Here is a 20,494-nt window from a genome sequence, read left to right on the forward strand (position 1 = left end):
TGTTACTCTTTTTATTTCTCAAGGAGAAACGCAGAATCATAGCAATTTCTGAATATTTTTAAGAACGTTTCATATGCTCTGTTTGCTTCATATTCTAGGTATACGCGATACCAGTCCGCTTGCTGGATTAAAGCTTTGAAATTATTCACTGACACCTCATTGATACTTCTATGATGAAAACAATTGCCGTTATGAGCCTCATGGGATAGGCGATGCGTGGCGAAAAAAAGAGGTAGGTGATCACGGATGTCACAGGGGAACGTGTCAGAAACGAGCTCTGAAGTGTTGTGGTTGGTGACACAAACGTCAATAGATGTAGAGCAACTGGAGGTGATTAGAGTTGGTCCCGGTATAGTGTTTTCGCATCCGTACGATGCAACAAGATTGTTGAATTCGTGTGAATAAATGTCTTCAGACACTGTATTAATGTTAATATCACCCATGATAAAGAATGGTTTTTGATAGGATTGACAGTATTCCAGAACCACCTCAAACTTAGCCAAGAAACGGCGCTTGTAGCCAATTGGCGGTCTGTACACAACCACAAGTGTGAAATTTTTTGCATCAATACCCAATCACTCAATATCACAATCTGAATCAGTAATGTCAATTATCTCACCTGCGAACTGGCGCCGCAGGTAAACAGCAACACCACCACCACCTTTACGACTTCTATCCGATCGTCTGCACGAGTAGTTTCTAATTTGGGGCGAGGAACCAGTTTTACCTAGCCATGTCTAACAAAACAACAACGCAATCCCACCGACATCCGCAGAACAGTTTAGGGCCGAAACAGTGCAGATTCATGGATGAACAGTGAAAACAGGCTATAGGAAATGTTTATTCCACAAATGTAACAAACGACCACCTGGTAGTTTCTCAGGATCAGTACTCGAATTCTATGCAAAATTACCTCATTGCTTACTTTGTTGCGATGAATTATACAACTTCTTTACTCGGGCTGCCGAATCAATCGCGCCGACCGAAGCCCTTGCAGCTACTCAGCTACTAAGCAGGCGCAAAGACTTCTGTACTGAATGCACTGCTCCCTATTGAAAAATGCCAACGGCAATTTTTTCTTTTCGCCAAATTCACCGGCGGCTGTATGTTTTACAGTTCGTCTGCATTCCATGATTTGATGAAGCCAGGGGCAATGCTAGCTACTATATGTTCACAGTACCGACACTTTTAGGCATCATATTACGTCGAGCTCTAAGGTTAAATTTGAGCTCTCCAACTTTGCACAAGAAATATATCTTAATGAACTGAACTGATTATGAGAAGCGAGGACGACAATAGTGTGTTAGTGTGTTTGAAACCTGAAGCTTCATACACTGTTACTAATGCTATATTGGGCTTATTGCTCTTATGGTACCTTTTAAGTCGACATGAGGAAACAGGAAACATAATATGAGTATATTACGTCACTCATTTGAGTTTTGCAGTTCCATGGGTGGTTCAGGTACAGAAAAAAGAAGCTGTCAGACGGCCGGCTCACGTTAGTTTCTTACTGAGTTTGCATTGCGTGGTGCTCGCCTGCATGCCATAATAACTGGATCGCAAGTTCTTTATTTAGCGGCCATCCTGGGATGCCCCATAAGTAACACTTCGTTTTACAATTACCATGCAACAGTGCGCAAGCAGCAAGCTCTAGGGTCTCTCACCAAAAGGGTCTCTCACCGCGCCTTGAGACCGACGACTGAGGTCATAAACCTCAAGAGCGCAGTGTAGTCCCTAAGAAGAAACCAGTTATGTCGCAAACTGTCCGGCTTTCATGTTGCGTCTAGAATATATAGATAGAAAAATGCTTCCAAGAAAAATCATCTCATTACTGTGTTTATCTTGAGCAGATTTCGCATGTGCTTGCAGTTTAAAATTTTGTGACTGATTTTGGCTGGTTTCATATATGTGATATCTCTATGTCCTTTTTCGGAGGCATAGTCGCGGTTAGGTCACAACGTGGGGGTCATTTGGGTGGCTGGGAGGGCGCTTTGTCAGAAGACACTCCTTACGAAGTGGCATCCTTGCGTACGGTCACGTGGTTAGCGCGGTCTATTGGAGGCCCTGCTCGAGTGACTTCACGGCGCTGCTCATGATGTAAGCAGCTTCTTGAGGCTTGCGATGAAGTGACCGGGCGCAGCGCTGGCGCAGATTGTCACGTGCTACTAGGTGCACGCCGACAGACGCAACAGGAATGATATACTAGGAGCTGCGCTCTAAAACGATTTAATGTTCGGTTAAAATAACGTTTTCATTGATTTCTCGTTCAGTACGCATTTATTCACTTCATTCATGGCGCAACATCAGCTGCAGAGAGCGCATCAAGAGAGCCGAAGTACCAAAACCTTCTCCTCGGCCACTGCCGCTCGCCTGGTAGATACAGAGGGAAGGGTGATGCATGTTTGAACGACAGCAGCACGTGTCTCCAAGGGAGTCAAAGATGGCACCGAGAGGTCAAGCGTTATTTGATTTGTTCGAGGCAGTCAGCCGTGTTTCCCGCTGCAGAGTTCCTCGCTCTGCGTCGATCGATCCGCCAAAATTTTCTGTTGACGCAATGCTTGCAAATGTGACTAAAGGAGCCGCTGAGAATGCTTTACTTATAAATAAATACATAACGTCGGACAATTGCAGACCTTGACCTTTTATACGTCGGATGAAGTAAACAAGTTTTTTTTTAGAAAAACCAAATATGACAAAAAAGTTACAATATTAACAACGTTGCTGAAAAGCATTCTACGTTTTCAAAGAACACTGAGTGCAACTCCGTCCAATTTTTGTTCGCATGAACACAAGTTCTTCACGTTTAGCTCTATGCAACGATGTTGACTTTCGTTCGGCAGCAAAAAAACGATAATATTTCTAAGAATATCTTCGCATCTCTGAATTCGCAGCCATGATTTAAAGTTGTCGACCGTGAAGGAGGTTTCAAGGTAACAGAGTTGTCGTGTAGACACACAAGTCTACGGCAATACAAATTCATTTAAATGATCGCAGAATACTAATGAAGCCTAGGCGGTACATTGGTTTCGTTTCCTTTATGGGGGTTTAACATTTTAAAGCGACTCGGGCTATGAGAGACGCCGTAGTGAAGGGCTCCGGGAATTTCGACCACCAAGGGTTCTTTAACGTACACTGACATCGCACAGTACACGGGCCTCTAGAATTTCCCCTTCATCGAAATTCAACCGCCGCGGACGGAATCGAACCCGCGTCTTTCGAGCCAGCAGCCGAGCGCCATAACCACTCAGCCACCGCGGCGGCTTGTGGTACATTGTTTTACAATTTTTCCACACTTTAAAAGATTGGCTTTGTGAAAATGTGTTCTCTTTGATATGAGAACGCGGTAAGACACTCATAAACAATACAACAACCACCGTGTTTCATAGCGTTGGGTAAAAACAGGTTTTCTTGAAACGCTGTGATTTGTAAAGGTTGCTCCTCATTACCTCTTTAAGTGCGCGAAGACGTGCAAGGCACACGTGTTCTTCTTCCCAAATTATTATTGACTGAATACAGTAACGATGAATATATGTTACTTTTAGGAAGAGCTCACCATTAACTGTAATCGGATCCACAAAGCCATCTCATATTTATAACCTTTTGTTTTCGGGCAACATAATGCATTATGCGATTGTCGTACCCCCAAAAAAGATTTTTTGGAGAAAACATTAGCTGGTGTTTAACTCAGCTGATACCGATGTGTTGCATACCTAAGCAGGGTGACGTAAATAGTGACACCACGAACGACACCATAGCAGCAAGATGGCGCTAAGCTCAAAGCTGTGAGAAAATTTTCTGGGTGACCCGGGCAAAATTTTGGAAATGACCCGGGTCAAATCTGAAGTCGCCATCGTGTCGGGCACGGTAAATTATAGTGGGACATAGCCTTTGATCCAAATCGTCGAAGGAAAAATGTTTATGGTCACCCGAGCAAAGTTTTTGGAACTCACCAGGCCAAATGTGTAGGTTGCCATCGCGAAGGGCACGGTTAATTATGACTGAATATCGATGTTGGTTCAAATCGGCCAAGATGATATTCGAGGGCGAAAGCGCCTCAATTTCGGCGTGCGTTCGAGAAGCTCATCTCGGACACAAGACATCAAAATTCGCGCGGCAACCAAACAAGACTGGAAAATGATAAGCACCTGCCTTCACCATTGACGTGCAATAGGCTTAATACAATTTGAAAATATAAGAAAAGGCCCGAGGGCAAGTGTATAATTTCACCACCCATAGGTGGGGAAATGGAAAAACTGAGGGAGGGGGGGGGTGAAGCTACATAGCGACCGACCGCCGGGGGAGCGGGCCCGGAAAGACTCCCCTGATCTCCCCTGGAACGTAGTGGAAATGATTGTTGAAATGGACAGGCTATATGGTTGTCGGGAAAGGGGTTATGGGCATAGGGTTGGGAATAGGGACAGCGAGTTTTTTGCTCTGATCCTTCGAATGTCTTGACTCCATTGCTGGCCTGCCTGGCCAGGACAGGGAGGGCGTTAAGATTGCCCAATTTTGCGGCCCCGCTCACGGGATGCCCGACCATCCACCAAACGCAACGGGCCCCGACCATGTAAAAAAGGAGAACCTAACCCGGGGTCAGCTACTTCGGGCCCCTCCACGACTTTCAGGGTTTGTTTCTATTCTTCCAGCTACTATCCGTCGAGTACTTTTCGCGGTTTTTCAGTCACCGGAAGTGTGTGTAATGCGATCCGGCCAATAAAGGCTTAGGTCGTCAGCCTATCGGCCCTCCGGCCCTCGGCACCCATGTCCTAACACCTCCGGGGGGACCCACCTGTGATTTCAACTAACCAACCATGCACTCATTTTCTCCTCTAGCTTGCTCTTCGCCTACTGACGACGGTGTGTTCAAGGCTGTGCTGACCGGGCCACAAACAAAGAACGTGGTTTTGGGTAAGATGACCCGGGCCTACTCAGCCGGTACTCTACAACATCGACGGGTTTCCCACTGGCCGTACTAGGCCCCACCCCCTACCTCGGCGTCCTGCAATGACGCCAATGTCCCCGCGGTCAGCCGTGAAGCTGCCTGCCCGATGACATCACTTCTGAGGAGCCTGGCTGCTGTGAACCCTCGCGCGGACCTGGTTTGTCCGTAACTAGAAACCGGCGCGTCGGTCGCCAGACGTGCACACCCCCGCGTTCGGGGGGAAGTTGCATGTATTTGAAAATGTTTTTCCTTTTCACATGCCTTCCGTGTCGGATTTCGTGGGTCCAAACTGGTGCGCCTCCCGGCCTGCCTCCGCTCAGACATCGGACCACACAAGCGCGACTGGTCCTCACAGTCGCTTGGGAACCGCTGCCACTCCCATGGAGATTCGCATCCCCAGAGGCTGCGGACAGGAGGATTTCATGCTTTAATTGCATAAAACGCTACCCACCCTAATGACGGACTCGTTCTAGATACCTGTGCGTTGAAATTGGTCGCGGTGATGGATTTGATGCCTTCGCCATGTACAAACAAAAAACAAGCGAGCTTTGCAGGGACATTTAAAGGCTGTGCTTGAGAAAATAATGTAAATAAGAAAATATTCGTAATAAAGGAGTTATTAAAAATCTTGCATTATCTCTCGTGCAAAAACAAAGTCCAAAATTGAATTGTCTTGCTTGCCAAAGATTGAAGCAGAAGATATTGTCTTGCTTGCCAAAGATTGAAGCAGAAGATATTCAAATCTCATAACCTTTTGCAGACCAGCTCTGCATTTGTGCTATATTTGTGCATGAAAATTTGAGATTTTCGCCCTTCCCTTCCCGAATTTGAAAAAAAAGTAATAGGAAAAAAAGAGCCCTACTAGTCAACGACGACGTGAAATTAAAATGTCTTCCTTTGACTATGTGTGCGTTTCACTCGAACAATGTAAATTTTATTAGACCCCGCTATGTTCGCAAGCTTCTCCGTTATAACTTTTTCACCTTGACCAGAATTGAAACGCTAGCTATAGTCCTCGGATTTGGCTGGAGTAAACCTTTGATTCGATGGAAGGTCAAACCGAGGGTGAAAGCCATTTACTATGGGCATGCCACAAACGCTTCCCCGCACTCCACAGATATCAGTAGGCTGGCGTCGTTTACGCAGTCTTTCAGTAGCTTTCAGAGGATACTTCGAGATCCTCTCTATAAATATTATAATCACGGTTGTCAAGGAAGCAGGTTCCGTCCCTCCAATGTTTCACCGCGAATTCCTAAGAGGTATGGAGAAGCTTGCATTTTTTAAGAACTGGGGATAAAGTTTAGCGGAGAACAGCTTAGTAATATCCCACTCGTTAATGACACTACCCTCCTAAGTATCTCATAAGATGAATCAGAGAGCATGAATGAGTACTTGAACACCGAAAGCAGGGCTTCCGGTCGGGGAATTAATATGAAGGAAAATAACGTTCAATGGACTGGGAAGGCCTAACAGTTTGCGGAGGGCGGCGAGAGTCATGGAAGGGGCAAAAGAATACCTAAATGAAATGTAAGTAGTGACCCAACCATCGCACTTTGAGAGAGAAACGGCTGCAGGAAAATTAGGATGAAGTGGAGTGTGTTTGTTAGGAGTTCAGAAATAGCGGGTTAAGTAGGAGTGTATCTTCAGGGGAAAGTCTATGACAGATGCAATTTACCAACACACACATATGCGGCAAAAACGTGGAGGATAACGATAGGCATATAGAATAAACGGGGGAGAGCGCAGCGAGATATGGAAGATAAATGACAGGTGTAAAGTTAAGAGAAAAGAAAATAGCAAGCTGGGCCAGAGAACAAGCGCGAGGTGATGATAACGGAGGTCAAGAAGAAGAAATACACTCGGGCAAGTGAGGTAATGCCGGACTAATAGTCACTCACGGTAACAGTTAATACCAAAGGAAGTGAAAGGAACCAGATGTGAACAGAGGCTAGAATGGAGTGATGAGATTTGATCACGGCTGACACAGGCCGGAGTATACAGGGCGTCCCAGCTAACTTTCTTCAGGGTTTAAAAATATGCCGAGGCACAAGACGACACCGAATAGATGTTGCTGCCTATTTCATGGCACAACGTCGTTATTTTTTGTATACCTTTTTACTCCAAAATTATTCTACATTATTAGCTAGCATCGCAACCAATGAAGCTAGGAAAAAATTGCAATCAAAACGTCTGATTGAACTGTTTCTCGCTTCAGAAATATGGCGCATTAGTTTTTTCCGCTGACTGCCGATGCCCGCGAAATACAAAAAACTGCCATGTGAGCTGACTGCTTGCGCGCCGCGATACCAGTGTTCTCAAAAGCTTCGCTTAAAAACGAGCAGGTCATTTAGCCGGTGTGCTGCCGCTTAAAAAGTGACATTGCAACAACGCCGGTGCTAGCTTTGAGATTCACGCCAGCGCAAGCAGAAAGGCTTACGGCTGCATTCGTATCATGGACCGCCGCCAGCAAACCATAGCGCTTGCGCAAAAAGCTGACCCAGCGCATCTGCCCGCGCTGGCTGGTCCGGGCTCAGGCTTTGGGGTAAGACCGAACCCGTCCAGTGCTCTAATTTGTAGCTGTTAATTAGGGCCAAATATGATGCACAGACTAAAATGTTAGCATAATACGTCTTTTCTTTTTCAACTAGCTTCGGGCGAAGGTCTCAGAATGAACTTGTTAACAGGTGTATCCCGAGCATACGAGCAGAGAAAGCACGGTAAACACCCTGAGGAAAGGACGGCGCAATATGACTCACCGCAAATAACATAGAAACTGTGCCGTTGCATCTTTTACGCTAGAAAGCAGCAAGCAGCAAGATTCACCTTATGAAGCCAAGGTTTGCTGTGCTCTTCGTGGCTTTCTTGAGTAATAGCACCGTCCACATGAGACGAAGTCTCAGTCGAGATCACAGAGGACAAAGCTTGATTCGGGAGTCACGTCTTAACGAGAAAGAGGGTTAGAAAACTGTATCGTCGTTTGTAGGTGCACTGGTCAGGGGAATCAGTCTCAAACAAGGCAGGAAACCACTGCGGTGAAACATAGACAAAGGCGAACTTGTGTTGTTTGGGTATGGTCCTTTCTGAGCCAATTCCGACCCACGCTTCATTTCCTCCAAGCTACCTTTCCTCCAAGCTAGTCTTTGACATTACCGCTGAAGGAAAACAGCGTACAGAGTTGCTTCTATCTGTCTTTTCGTTTTCTTGTGGCGAAGGTAATGAATGCTCAGTTCTCGTTTATCATTTTTTAAAGTGAGCTATAGGTATCTTCAAAACGTCTCTTTTCACTTCTATATATCTTCCTTCATTCCATCCAGATGGCTAAACGCATTCGCGTACCGAGTTTTTCTTTCTGGAAAGCTCATATAATCTTCCAAATTATGGCTCAACTGAGTAAAATGAGCGATTTATTATTACTGTCTGATCTTTCACCTCTTTAAGTGGACGCATTTGAATGCTTCGCAGAGTTTATGGAAGATGGGTTCTTGAAGCGTTTGAAGACTTCAAAGAGCCGCAAAAAGGTTTACGCGATATAGCAAGACCGTATTCGTTGTTGAAAATGATACTTCCTTGCAAACTGAAGCTGTCTTTTGGAAACAGGTGTTTTGGAATTTGATGTTATACGCCACTCGTACTTTAAACTAAGCGTCAGGATGCTTCCAGACAATTCTGCCATATTCTCCTCTTTTCAAATGAGGGCGAAAACTTATCACGAAACGCACATACCAATAGTTCATCTGGAGGATTCCAATATTTTATCGCTGGTTCGAGCATTGTGGTTGGGGTTTTAGGCATGATCATGACTGTCTGCTACAGTACCGAAATGTTAGCGTCGGGGCAGTACCATCTTCATCATAAGCAGCAGCCTCCTGACTACGCCTACAGCTGGGCAAAGGCCTCTCTCAAATCTCTCCAATCCTGACAGGTACCTACTGCGGTGACCCGCCGCGGTGGCTCAGTGGTTAGGGCGCTCGACTACTGATCCGGAGTTCCCGGGTTCGAACCCGACCGCGGCGGCTGCGTTTTTATGGAGGAAAAACGCTAAGGCGCTCGTGTGCTGTGCGATGTCAGTGCATGTTAAAGATCCCCAGGTGGTCGAAATTATTCCGGAGCCCTCCACTACGGCACCTCCTTCTTCATTACTTCTTTCACTCCCTCCCTTATCCCTTCCCTTACGGCGCGGTTCAGGTGTCTAACGATATATGAGACAGATACTGCGCCATTTTCCGTTCCACAAAAACCAATTATTAATATTATTATTACTGCGGTGACCCTATCCCCTCTAACGTCTTAAGCTGATCTGTCCATTTAACTTTCGGCCGCCCCTTGCTACTTTTGCGTTACCTTTGAATCTATTCTGTTACTCTCAACTATTATCGATTATCTTGCATTCGCATTGCATGCCCTGCCCAAGCCCATTTGTTCCTCTTTATTACGACTAGGATGTCGCATTTGTTCCCTCAAGCACTCTGCCCGCTTCCGGTGTCTTAACGTTACACGTATCATTTCTCATTCCATAGATCGGTGCGTTGTCCTCAACTTAAGCTGAACCCTCTTTATTAACCTGCGCGTTTAGCCTGCACGTTTAGCCTGCAAGATATTGTTGTTTTACACTTTTATAAAACATGTCAAAGTGAGAAATAAACAATTTCGAGGGGACCGAAAAAGATTTCTTCTCAGGCACCTACCCGTTTCAGGCCGAAGCGTGCTTTAATCGCTGGAACTGCATTTTCGCTTTCTTTTTTACTATTTTAACGTTGTACTGTGAACGCAGGAAGAGACAAGGAGACTGAAGTGGCATGGAACGAACTCAATACTGCGCTACATCGCGGCCACACTGAATTGAAGAACAACGCAATGTAAATTCTAGGAATTTTTCCAACGCTGCGATCTAGCAGAGTATCTATTGTTGGAGGAATTATAATTCACAACCCCGCAAATAAATGCGGAAAACCTAGGTAATGAATTGGACCCATGATATAAAGAAGAAAAAATCAGCACGCTAGAAAGATTGGTGGTGATTGCGGCCATGTGATACGTTGAGATTAGAGAAGAAGGAATTGAGAGGGGGGGGGGGGTAGCAAAGATGCATCAACCCAGTGACTTCATTGTCCGCATGGTAAGAGAAATGTATGCTAGTCTTATTTTTTTCTTCATTCTGAGCATTCTTGTTTATTTTATTATTCGAGGCACTAAATATAGCATGCCTTTTATCTATCGAGATTAGCCACTTGATTGTAATGGCTTGAAAAAAATAATTTATGCTAGACCCATTTCTACGAAATATGATTGAGAGACGGACTCGGGAAGTTTCAAAGACAGAGGCAATTTTTCCATAAACATGAACTTTAAAGCTGTACAAATGCCTTTTACTTTTGACCATGGCCCGCGCTGAAAATTGCTCCTTGTTAAGTTCCGTGAACCTGGCAAGACCCAAGGTTGCTGCATAGAAAATATGCTCCAACGGCCGCAAGCTCAGCGACTTACTTTATCGCGGTAACAGATCGCAACAATTTGGTCTTCCAGACGAAAACGAGTGCGCAGAGATTATGAATGACCATCCCTCTAGCTCCGTTTGCAGGCACAAATGTTTCATTTGCGCTACTGCACACATCACGCTCGAACACTAGCGGCTCCAGGCTGTGCATATTGAGCAAATTCGGGCTCGCGAGGCGAGCTTTGTGCGATGCGTCCGGATGATGATCACCTGAGTTGTGCCATATTACATCAATTATGTACTTGAGCCGAGATGTACTTGCAGCCCAATTAACTTCGCCACAGTGGTGGCCTTACCATGCACGCGTATACTGCATTCTCCTGATTTCTTAGAACAGTGGAAGCAACATTTACCTAGACTTTAAATTCAGAGCAGTACCAATTTTAGAAACGTCAGTAGGCTAATATTCTCTAAAAAATTGTTTGCAGATTTTCTTCGGAGCAGCGTTAACGAACTCTGTTGTCAAAGCTTTACAATAGGGGTGTTGAATTTTTGCCAGTGCTTTAGCTTAATTGTTTGGTCGTCAGACCATAGTTATCTTCCTGGATTCCTTCCCTCTATATAATATTTAGTCCGCACGGCAAAAGAGTTGTCCCCTACATAGCAGAGAGGCCGTTATATGACGAACACGGTAAATTTACATGGTTTTTAGGTAATTCAAAGCAAATGTTCGCACTTTTGACCATATTTTTAAAAACTAACAAGACAGAAAGCCATTCATCGGCATCACAAAATGCTTCATAAGAAAACGTGGAATGTGACCAAGAAGTCGCTATTTTTCATGGAAGCTCCCATAGGACCTTATGTATATAATGTATCTTGCTTTTATGAATTAAAATATTACCACAGAGGCATATAACGAACCTCACTGGCTATTTCCAGCGGATTATATCAATTTGCAGCGGTGACCAAAACCTCGGTATGCATTCCGCGCTGCAGTGTTATAATGCCGCGCATGACATGCGCGTTCGAGCACCGCATAACACGCGCGGAAAACATATGCTGCCTCTTGCGAGGTCCGCATGGTGCGTTTCTCCGAATGAGTTGCTAGCGTGGGCTTCGGCGCGGCGAAATTTTCAAGAAGTGCACTCATCTTCGCGGAAAGGAGAATGCGGCGCTGAACGGTGTTCCTCACAGCGGTACGCTAGGTTGCACTCCGTTTACATGGTCGCCTGTAAGCCCGTTCACATATCAGAACTGCAGCCCATGTCTCCTGCGGCTGTTACGAAGCAACGGCTATAATTTAGAAATAACTCTGCCCTTTCAAAATCCTAATAACGAGATTCAAGAGTACGTACCTTCCCAGCAGGCTGAGCATTAATATTTTTCATGCCTTTAGAGCGACAGCCCCAATTCGCTAGCAGTACTTAAAGAGGCGATATCTGCCGGAAGCCTCCCAGATATCTTCATTAATAAAAAAAATTCTGGTGGTTTAGAATTCCTAGCCACTGAATATTGTGCGAAAAGAGGCCGTTGCAGGTGGGCACCAACACCGGGTACCTAAAAGCGCAATTGAAAGCGCGTTTTCTTTCCTCTTGTTACAAGCTCACAGATAGAATTTGGTAATGATGACGACGTGCAATCCACAGCGCAACAGTGTGCTGCAGTTAAAAACGTACTGCAAATAAAATTTTTAATTTAAGTTGTTGGATGTCTCTCAAGGTTTCTACCAAATTACCCGGGTTATGTCATTGTTGTTCCTCTCCATGATATCTGGTTGAAAATCTGACATGAAACGCAGATTCCAGCGTTCAAGGGGAGGCCGCCAAAATTTACCGTTGGTTGCAGAACTATGTTCACTGTGGTAATGGCGATGATGATAGCGTGCCACAAAACTCAATATTGAACGTCGTGGCTATTGCTGTGCAATTCGGTAAAAAAATATGTTAACCGTGAAACAAAAGTGTCCCCAGGCATGTACACGTTTCGCCTACAAGCCTTAATGCGCGGCTGAATGTGAGTCTTCGTTTCGTATTTGTAATTATGCGACTGCCTTCAACGCCGTCAACAGATCAACTGACTGAAGTTGCATTAAACCAACTCATTATTGGAAAGAATTTTGTCAAGAGTGAAATGAACTGGGCGGCTTTGACATATATTTTAATGCACGAAGAATAAGTCGCTAGCGTGTGAGTAATGGCGTAACCCCTATTTAATGAATGGGACCAAAGACTGAAGCCTGAGCAATACAGAATGTTAAATCGAAGCATGACATTGGCGATGATGTGATGCGTTGTAGTGACAGAAGTGGACATTGTTAAATCCAAAGGACGGAGAATTCGATATGCATCACCACAGTGACTTCGTTTTCTGCAAGAGAGAAAAGAAACGCTCGACTTCTTCTGATGGATTCTCTCTACGCAGGGGTATTTTCTTTGCTTGTTCACGGCACTTATACTGATATCATGCCGCCTAAAGATATGACTGGACAACTACGTTGTACATTGTGTGAAGACTTATTTCGACGCCCATTGCTTCATTGTACGAATCAGAGACAGATTTGAGATGATCAGAGAGATGAAGATTACCATTTCAGAACGAGAAATTTTGAAATATGCCAAAGCCTTCGGCATAGTTGGTGAAGAGAAAATGAGCTCGCAACGGTATCAGTGAGAGCGAATTACTGCGTCGTGAGACTAAACAGCACAAATGTCGTCTTGTGGAGGCAAACGGGCACGCACAGTTTTTAACGACCATCCTTCCACCTCCATTTGTAGACGGCAATTTTACATTATAGCCGCTACAGAGAGCGCGCACTTGGGTATTACTAGCTCCAGGCTGAGTACAGTAGGAAAACTTGCGCTCGTGACGAGCGCACAGCGAGCTTCTAAAGCAGGCAGCACGTCCAGATGATGATCACGTGACCGCTGCTATATTCTCGCAAGTACTTGGAAAAGTACGTGCGATGTGATGTACACTGCGCGTCACCCTTGAGTGTTCGCGAATGGTGGCGTCTGGAGCGCTCCGGAGCAAGCCAGCGACGTCAACGTAGTAGCTGCTGCGCTCGAGATACTAAGTTACTGGGCGTAACGCGGCCACATATAGAGAAAAGTCTTGCTCTATGCCGTCCTTGGAGCGAACGTTTCCCATTGTCTTTGCCTTTCCACTGCTGAATGCTCACCTGTAGTTCAGCCTTCGCGCGGACCGAAGTAGCGCAATTTAATGAAAGCTTGACTGTCAAGAAAATCACCTTCTCACGGACGATTATCTATTGTGAAAAACGATTCAATAAAAGCCCTCTCCTTTCTGTTGACACAAACTTTGCGAGCACGCAGAAGGGTCAGTTTACTTTCAATTAGCATTAATTGTGCAGTTAATACGGCCGACAAACGCGTCGGTCTTTGTCACGATGGCTCGGAATCCAACCCATGCGACAAAATAGAGCTTCAGAATTATTGCGGCACCCGGAACAAGAATGATTAAGACTATAATTTTTGTTCAGACGTTCTGCCGAGAGGGCATAGACAACTTCAAGAGCATACCAGTAGTCGTGTACAATCTTGGAGGACAAAATAAAAATACATTTGAAACTCATGCCAACTATAACTTCCCCAGATAGTCTGCACTAACGCATTACGATTACTAATTATCACAAGACATAAGTGGCCTATCGAGTGAAGCATTCCGGCTATGTGGTGCAAAAGCGGTTGATCCTCCTTGTTCATCTGAAATAAGATTATTAGGTCTCAAGAACATTTGCTGAAGCCACTTGTGCGTAGTCGTAAAGTGTGTCGGTTCGTCTGCGAGATCATGGAGGTGCGGTCCCGCACTTGACCGAACATTCCTATCCGCCGAGGACTGTCGGCTTCTCAGTACCTGAAGAGAACTCTTAGGGAATCTTTCGAAGTTTCGATTGCTTCTAACAGTGAGTCGTAGAGGGCGTCCGCAATGCTGCGTTGGCGCCGCAGCTGCTCCCAATTGTGCGTAAGGCTTCTCACAGTTGGTGCGCAGTGACTGATGATAAGCCCTGTTTCTCCGACAAATTGGCATTCAAGACACCATTATGTGTGCTGTACGCTTTTTACGGTATAGCTCGTATTTTTGAACTTGATATTTTCTTTTTGCATTCAATGGGAGCCATACTGGTAACAGCCTTTTTATCCTGTTTATTATATAACTTAACAATCCTATAACTCCATTATCTGTAATTCATGTTTCCTTTCCTTAAAACCCCGCTCTGGGTTGACAATATGCCGAAATATATAAACATGTTCCCCATGGTAATACGATCGACTTCTTGTAGTCCATTCGTTTCTCGTCACTTCAACTTCGTGAAGCAGAATGGCCTATTTGTCTTGCTGTGTGCGTGGGGATCATGGTCAAGCCAAAGTTGGCCGACGGGGAAAGTCCCATCCAGAACATGCAGAATCAAAACTGCTTCTAAAATGGTTCCTTACGCTTCTGATTTCATTCTGCCAATAATTATGTCGAAAGGTGCAAGGCTTTGGAAGTTAATCACGCCCCTTACTTGCATACTGGTACGCCCACTAGAGCGCACGTTCTGCACGTAGGGCGAGAATATCTGCAAAGAATCACGTGACAAATTTTGCGTCTAAGGAATATATCATTTCCAGACTTACGTTCCAAATTATTCATCAACTAGACAAGCCAAAGCTGCGTTCTACAAGACGTAGTCACCTTAAAAGGTCGCAAATACGATTAATAATATTTGTTATGTCAATTTGCGGCATTTATGCGAGCTTATTACCATTTTTGTTACAATCAATAAAATGTGCCAACCATAAGAAATAACCGGTGCTGGAATGAACGGCAGATTTTTCTGTGCGGGTCCCATGTTAAGGTGAAGGACGTCTCGTCTGTAAATATCATCGCTCGCCAATTGCGCGCGCTCCAACTCTGAACAGTAGACGCAAATTCTACGTGACGTTTCTCGCGGCTTCATTCGAGAAGAGTTTTCTGCGCTACAATTCTGCTGTCAAGGCCAGCTGCGTGGAGAATCGTTGGATTATTAAAACGCACACATGCGTCAACCCAAGCTCATCCCTGATTTTCCAAGCACTGAGAAAAGGATCCGATACTGGTGCAGCAGCATTCCATTCATCCTAATCAGTAGTAGTTGCTCTTGGATACCTCCCTCGTGCCGCGTCTACGATTCAACCTTATCCGTTGCACGCATGCAAATCCTGTTTTCTGCAAGAATAGACCGTATTTGAAATCACAAATATGTCTATGCGACTACTTGCTGCTCATAACTATAGGTCGGCGTTCTTCATCACTTCATCGCACAGGCACCGCGCAGCATATCGTCCTTCACACTGTCAGTCTGTGGTAGTTTCTCCTGCTTTCAGTCCTTACTTCGCATCATGCGTCAGCCTATGTATTGTGCTTTTATTATTCGGCTTGATTGCCCCAGACGCGCTCGGCACAGCAAATGATAGCGCCTTATAAGTGGTGAAGTTCTGGCTTCAGTATGCCATGACAAAGACGGCTTGGCCAGCAGCGACATAATTCCTCTGGTGTGGGCCCAAAATACCCCCCCCCCCTTTGCCCCTCCCACCCCAACAGACTCGCTCTTGTGCGAAAGCGAGACTACCGCGAAAATAAGAAGGAACGGCAATACGAATGCGCTGCGTAACAACGCGTTTCTGTGTGTGTGCCCGCGCGTGCCCCGTCACATCTTAACTCGAGCCCTGCAGCTACCATTATATGTCAGTGACTGGCTCCGGAGAGCTCCAGAGGCCACCATTCGCTGGCTGTACTTGAAGCCTGGTTACCCACGCCACAGCGGTGACCATTGTATAAAGGCTTGTGCTACAATTTGGCAGGTTTTTAAGGCTACGGGAATGTCAACTCTGCTTAAGTTTTTAAGTCACAGGATTTCAAATTTCGGGTTTATCACCATGCTAGTATTCCATATTGTTTTTCTTTCTCCTTTCGAAGAAAACTAAGAAACTTAGTCACTAAAGGTGGGATAAAGGAAAAAATTCTAAACAACATTGAAGAAAAGGCACACACCCTGGGAATTTTCCTCGACTTCCGAAAGGCATTCGACTGCGTTCAGCGCGATGTTCTAATAAGAAAGCTTCCATTTTACGGATTCCGCGGCGTGTCGTTGACCTTAATTGAGAACTATTTAACGTCAAGAGAGCAATTTACTGTCATAAATGCTGCAGCCTCACATGTAAAAACAATAAAATATGGTGTGCCTCAGGGATCTATTCTAGGACCTGTACTCTTTATTTTATACCTGAATGATGTTGTGAATATACCAGGCAGCGAAAACCTAGTGTTGTACGCTGATGACACAAATGTCTTTTTCTCAGGTATTGACCCCTACGCGCTCGAAAGAAAGGCTAACTGTTGGTTGACTGGTTTGAGTACATGGTTAAAACTAAACAGGATGCAATTAAATGCTAGTAAGACCAAATACATTCTCTTCAGGGCAAAAGGTGTAAAAGCTCCTGACAACCTAAACTTAAACTTTGAAAACACTCAGCTGCAACAGTGCTGCTGCAAAGGAACAATCCCGCATAGAGAGCTTTACTAATGTCGCATGGAACGTTGCGGGTGAAATATTGTGGTTTTTGTATAGAGTCAGGACTGATGTATAAGAATGTAAACTCAGCGTTGAAGAGAATTTTTCACAGCAGAAAAAAAATCATCACTCGTTCTGCAGAAAACTAAGCGTACGTAAGTTTCACGCGATCAATGTAGTGAATAAAAATTTGAAGAATCCCCATATTTGTTTGCACACCTCTCGAATAACTTGCTACAACCTACAGATGCAGCGGTCAGGTCAATGACATGAATGCTAACGTTGAGCAGGAATGGAGCACTGGAACAATAGTGCTGGCAACAGATACTGTAATATTAGTTTCTATGTTAACACGAAAGGACAAAAATAGTAAGGCATTATACTGCATGGTTTTTTAACCAAGACGACATGTGCTTTTTCTACGCAAGTTCTTCTTTAATGCCTTTATTCATTCTTCGCAAATAGTTACCATAAATCACCAATTTTGCAGCTGCCCCTTCAGTCCTTAACTGTTTGATTAACCCTCCTTTGCATGAGTTTGCTACACCTGACAACAAAGCTCATGAAAATAAAACAGTAAAAAAGAAGACGTCTCCACAACCTCTGAATCTAGACCTACCCGCGAATGAACTCATTCAGCTCATCTCTCCTTACACACCACGGTGTATTGAGATACAATAACGGAGACATAATAAGTGATGCCAGTGTTTCGCATCTTGAATTTCAGACTGCAGCAGTGTATTTTTCTTACAGATATCTATCTAGGGGGTCATTTCGTCAGATGTGCCGCATCTGGTTTCCCATAGCTGAAGTCTCACTGCTCCTTCATAACCTGCACCTATTTGTAACCGCTATTACCCTCTTTTCTTCGAATATGTGAAGTGTTCAATCTTCTGAAACAACTAGTTTGTGTGTAACTGTCGGAAATTATGGCCACACTAACGTCTCACTCGACCTCACTAAGCAATATTAAACATGCGCCATCCACTCTTTTATTCTGTTCGACCAAATATAAAACATTTCTTTTTTCACTGCACATATTCATCAAGATTTGCTTCCAACGTGCATGACAGATTTGATGACGGCGAGAGAGACTTGCTGACCTTTCATTCGGCCCTCAACATATTCCAATTTTACTCTGCTTGAGTACAGCTAAAATGTTCGCGCTTTATTGGCAGCCTACACCCGGGGAAATACTTCGAATCGTCTTTTCTCTATTTTCAGCTCGGTTAAAATATCACCTTCGCTTGTCTTGAACTTCTAAATTTTGTTTCTTCAGGACGAGGTCCGCCACAGAACTTAGTGTCCAAAGCTCAAAGCCTTACTTACTTTTGAAACCACTCAACTGGGAGATCTTAAATTGCGCCCTGCGCAGGCAAAATTTCAAGGACCTACCATGAATGGGAGGAAGAATACCACGATTTAAAACCTTAGATTGCGCAGAATCATATTGTAAAAGAACTTTTTTACTGTGGCGCGTCAGCCGAAACAAAGGCTGTTGTCTAGGTTAAAAACAATATCATATGCAAAATCTTCAAACACTTGGCGTTTGGAACTTCGAATGTAATGTTCGCAGCCCTAGAACCGTATGACAAGCAAAGATCCTCCCAAAGACCACGTAAACAACTAAAAAAGCATTATCTTTCAAATTTGTTTGTAAAGGGACCACAGCTGCATTTAAGAAATCGCAAACAGTCTCCTATTCATGAAAAGAGAGCGTGGAGCGTCGCAACTTATTTTGTTTCCTATTGTACCAGCTGAGAAATCGACACAGCTTTTGCACAAAACTCCCTTTTGAGGCTTTCAGTGGTCGAGTACAATGTCACTTGTTTAGAGGTTCTTCCGTGGTGACAAGCCGCACCCTTGCTATGCTAGAAACGAGAAAAAGATCGTTCAAACGCGCAAATCTGCAGCAAAATAGAGCTATAATGCGTTGATTACGTTTCCGGTTCAAAGAGAGCCGCCTTTTGAGGAGTTGGCAAGCTCAGCGGAAACACATTAGATTGCCTTTTGTCGCTTGAGGCGACTCGGCGAAGCCACTCAAAGAATAGTCCAGAGAACAGCGGTGTTTGTCTGGCAGACATTAACGCTTTATCTGTGTTTAATAGTTGCGATTTAGTGCTATGCTTCCATCTCGAAAACAAATATCGTTTAAGAAATGTTGAAGCATTGAAAGAGTGGTTATGGCGCTCTATTTATGCTTTAACACTTTAAAAACGATATATGCTTTTGGGATTAATTGCCTCGAAAGCAAACATCGTTTAAGAAAACTCGAAAGCAAATATTGTTTAACAAATGTTAAAGCATTGAAAGAGTGGTTATGGTGCTCGGCTGCTGACTCGAAAGACGCGGGTGCGATCCCAGCCGCGGCGGTCGAATTTTAAGGGAGGCGAAATTCTATAGGCCCGTGTATTGTGAGATGTCAGTGCACAATAAAGAATCCCAGGTGGTCGAAATTTTGGGTGCCCTTTGCTACGGCGTCTTTTATAGATTCATTCGGTTTGAGACGTCCCCCCCCCCCCCCCCCCCCAAGCCCTAAACCATAGAAAGTAGCACTCTTGAAATGCTTGTTTCGCTAATAGAAGTTACCGCACTTGCTAGAAGCTGTGCAATTTCACAGTGGCTATAGTAGCGAGACAATATGAAGCAGCAGAACAGGATAACTCTTTGGCTTTCTAGCAGATGATTTAGCGTTCAGTAAAAGCTGCGACTCAGAAGATCGTGCAGGAACCGAGCTACACAAACACTGGGAGCCCATGTCTACTGAAAACTTGTCAGCCCAGCAATCGACGCAAAAAACACTGCGCATTCAATGTCTTCAAAATCTTGTTCTGTGTGTAGGGTCTTTGTTTTAATACAAAACGGGAAATTCAGACGGGTGACTCCGGAGGTGTAGCGCGTTATGTTACCTGCGATAAAACATGAAATTTCCTGTTGTATGATTTCCCTCTTTTTATCGGTTGAAAATAAGCGGCAAATTCTGAAAAAAAGCTTTCACCTGCTGTCAGCTTTAAACTGCGGCGGTATACCGAAGATTTAGGATTCTGATCGCATTGGGAGAACAAGCCCAGTCTGTTTTACAGAAAGCTAGCCCATATGAGGTACGTCGTCCTTCAGTGTGTTTGTTATATAACTTTTTTTTTTTATTTTGGCAAGGCCGAACAATGCAAGAACTGAAACGTGTGACTCAATGGGCTGCGAGTTTTCCTCTAAGTTCCAAGGAGCGGGTAGGAGGCAGTGCCGTCAGCTTTTCATGTCGCGTATTCCACCCGGCTTGAGGTTTTACTTTTGTGGTATGGTTTACTGCTGCCACTACTCTTGCACGTGGTCAAAATCCGGTGGTCAAAAGCTGCCATCGTTAATTATATATAATTTGCACGAGAGTTCTGCTGCAGAACTTTCTGATGATGTAATCATGTATTCGGATACGCGAAGGGAATCGTTTGCGTTATACCATAGGCTGCATGCACCATCGGCGATTGATTTAGTTCGTGTAATTATGATTCTCTTTTAAGACGCTTGATATCTATTCGTGAAAACCCATAGTATGTGTGGTGCGAAA

The sequence above is a fragment of the Amblyomma americanum genome, chromosome 5 (genome assembly GCF_052857255.1).
Source record: "Amblyomma americanum isolate KBUSLIRL-KWMA chromosome 5, ASM5285725v1, whole genome shotgun sequence".
NCBI classification, from domain to species: Eukaryota; Metazoa; Arthropoda; class Arachnida; order Ixodida; family Ixodidae; genus Amblyomma; species Amblyomma americanum.